The sequence below is a fragment of the Silurus aristotelis genome (genome assembly GCF_946808225.1).
Source record: "Silurus aristotelis genome assembly, chromosome: 15".
Lineage (NCBI taxonomy): Eukaryota > Metazoa > Chordata > Actinopteri > Siluriformes > Siluridae > Silurus > Silurus aristotelis.
Genome location: NC_139588.1, coordinates 5,017,881 through 5,021,887, shown reverse-complemented (window position 1 = coordinate 5,021,887; position 4,007 = coordinate 5,017,881).

Below are 4,007 nucleotides of genomic sequence, written 5' to 3'. Positions count from 1 at the left end.
CGCTACACTGCATCGTACCACTGCAATGCACTGCAACACAACACACCTCACCGCTACACAGCACTGCAACACAACGCATCTAACCACTACACTGCACCACAGTTTCACTGCACTGCGCCGCAACACATCTCATCGCTACACTGCACTGTGCCGCTATACATCTCACCGCTACACTGCACCACACTCCACCGCACTACACTGTTAGGATACTGATTCAGTAAGTACACTGTGCAACACACTGTGTATAAGATCTGTACAGTGGTATATACAATGTACATATCCCATTTGGTAAATATATATTCCATATTTATCTACATATATTGTGCCTTACATATATAAAAAAAATAATAATAATAAAATAAATACAGGATAAAAAAAATTTCAGTTACTTTTGAGCATTTCTCGAATCATCATTAATATTTGCAAAGAAGTGCATTTCTCAAAACAATTTGTAAAAAGTAAATATTTTTGTCAATGCACATCTCGTTGCAATCAGAATAAGAATAAGTCATTTTGACATTGTTCACAAACAAGATATTTAAAATGTTTAGGCCTTTTGTCAGTATGATGCTGCACAGTTTCAGTGTTGGCTGATATAAACAACTGTTTGGATTACAATGACTGAAAATGCACAAAGTTGAATTTCTTCTGTTTGCCATCTATGAGTTTCAGCAGCACAAATGTATTTATTTGATTGCATATTTGATTTATATTGATTATAGAAGACTGAACAGGATTTACACTTTTACTGTACTGTAATAGTGTTTGTTTCCTGGTTGTTAATCCATTTAAAAATGTATTAACACATTTTTAGAAATGTGTAATTCTGTGTTTTGCGCTCTGTCGCCAATTGAAGGTTCATTAGATTCACCTTTAACATCTTTTAAAGAACTAGTTGATTATTGGTTGATCTGATGCAGTTCACTCGCCTTTATTAGTGACATTCAAGATTCATCTGCACATTTTATCAATTCAAGTCAGATTGAAAAAACAACAACAACTGGTTTAACTGGTTTACATTTAATGATTTATGCAATGAACTGATACTGAGATGTTTTAGGGGTTAAAACTATTCAGGTTAAAATAATTATAATATATTTTGATCAATACGACATATACAACTGATAATGTAGGAAACAGCAGACTCTTGTACACAATCGATTAAATAAATGTACGAAAACATACGCAATTTGATCAAAGCAACAAGAAATGTTCTTATGATGAGCACAAGTGACTCCATGATGTGGAGTTTGAACAAGTAGTTTTAAATATTTCATTTTGAGCTGAGAAACGCTCCAAAGCAACTGAGAAAAATTGTAAATACATTTAAATATACAATGTGTTTGGCTGCAAGTGTGGTTTGTAAAGGTTATAATAAAAAAAGTAAACTAACAGATATGCGATAATGACACCTACACTATTTGGACAATGTTTGTGGACACCAGACCATAAAATTAGTATATTCTGTAAATGGTACAATTCGGGTAAGAACAACACATGGCTGGAGTCTTGCCGGAGTCCAAACTGCACAGTGATATTAATTTGCATACAACAATAAAGACACATAATAATCCATATCCTTCTCCTCCTGTCACCGCTCTCTCTCTCTCTCTCTCTCTCTCTCTCTCTCTCTCTCTCTCTCTCTCTCTCTCTCTCTCTCTCTCAGTTGAGTTAAAAATGCTCCTGAGGTTTCAGTGACCACTGTTCCTGCCCCTCTCCCCTCCGTGGATCTTCCCACTTCGTCCAGGCCTGCCTCTGGATGGTGTTCTCTTCAACTGGAGGCCATTCTGTGCAGTTTGGGACGGTTTCTCATCAATACCTTGGGTGGTTCCATGAAATTCCAGAGTAAGGCATTTTAGGTCAACATTTTCCAGAATTTGTATCTACAGCATGTCCACCCTTTATACTGTAGTCTGTTTATACTGAGTCACACAAAAAGTCACAACTCAACTGTTTATACCACATTTTTACCAACTTTCTTCTCTCAAATTTCTTGTACCTTCTGTAAAACCTCTAAAAAATATATACCAAATTATATTCTGTGGCCAAAAGTTTCGGACACCTGATGTTTTCAGGGATATATGTGATATATGTGTTTTTTTTCCAAAACTGTTAGCACAATGGTGGAGGCATAGAGTTGCATAAGATGTGACCCAAACCTGTCCCAGCATGGAAATGTCAGCATGCTTCACATGAGTTGGAGTGGAAGATCTCCTGTGATAGAGCTCTGACCTCCACCATATTGAACACTGTACCCCAGGCCTCCTCACCTGACCTACATCAGTACCTAACACCACTGTAGCTAAATAAGTACAAATCTCCACAAAATCTAGTGGAACATAAGTGTGGAAGTTATTATAACAGCAAATGGGGACTAAGTGTAAAACGGAATGTTCAAAAAGCACATATATATATATATATAGCCATTTTTGTTAAAAGCCATTTTTGTTTAAAAGTGTTAAAACAAAACAGTACAAATGATAGTACTGTTTAGGTACTGAATAATGCTCAAGGTTTCAGTTTAGACAGCAGCATCACATTGTTTCTAATAATACTTTCATACGTAATAATTTCATTCTCTCATTATTATATATTGATAGAGTTTGACTGGATTATATAATGTATAATATATTTTATTAATTTATTATTATTTTCTTCATATTCTGTCACCATAATGCAAAGGAGCAATAATTTGCGTTTGTAAAATGTCACTAAAATAAAGGAAAACTCTGACAAACTCACCACATGCATAGAGATATATAAAAATGTTGCATTAATATCAGAAGTACAGGTTTGAGACATAGGAAGACATATGAACAGGCAAATTTGTGCCCCTACAATTTTAATTTAAAAGAGAAAAATATCCAATGCTTTTACCTTGACTCGAACAACCGGCTCTGGCGAGCGTCCACTAATCACTCGACTCCAGAAGACTAGACTCTCACTTCTCACTCCTCTGACCTGCATACACAACAAATACAAAAGCCTTCCTGGAACATACACCTCACTAATGACACGGCCCACTGAGTTTCTCGCCATCAAATGTTTAATGCAGCATTCATAACACACATAGGACAATGATCAAGCTGCATTTTATAGACAACAGTTTGGGGACACCTGAGCATAAGAGCGGTGTTTTTTTAACATCCCATTCCACATTTACTCTTTTGCTGTAGTATAAAAACTACTCTTCTGAAAAGATTCGTGATCATTCAGCCATATTAGTAAAATGAGTGGATGAAAAGGCCTGTGGTGCAGTCAGCATTTCAAACCATCCCCATAGGGTTGAGTTCGGAGCTCTATAGCAGGAGATCTTCCACTCGAACCCAGGTAAAGTATATGTTAATGTAGCTTGCTCTGTGCACAGAGGTGTTATCATGCTGGAACAGGTTTTGGTTCAAGTGAAGGGAAAATTCAATGCTACCACACCCTAATACATCCTATACAAGCAGCCTGTGCCTTGTTTGTATTTGTATCAATTTTGTAAATACAAATTTGTATCAAAATTGTGCAAACAGTTTTGTAAATAACCAAATATGGCTGTAAATGCCAGGTGTCCCGATATTTTTGTCCATTTGAATGCAGGTTTCAATCAACAGTGTAATGTGAACAAGATATGTAGATGTTGAGCACTGCTGTGGCCGTGTCACAGAGATAGAATGTCCAGAACGGTCTCATTGTACCTTACAGAAGACAAATTCTTACACCACCTAAAACATCTTAAATCATTTAATTCAGTTTTTCACTTTGGTAGAGAGAGAGTTCAGGCGCATTCACCCAAAGAAGTGGATCTGTTAGTCTGATGATGCACAAGGAGACAGAATGATTATATGCTAATATTGACAGCCAAAGCATAGCTGAGCTACACAGAAGACAGAAATTAAGAAGCCCGGTGTTTTTCTGTAAGGTCAGTAGGCAAAGGGCAATCTGTTGATGTGGGTGCACGTGGGTTAATATACAGACGCAGTTTTGCTTTTAGCTTAAAGGGAAAGCAAGACAAAAACACA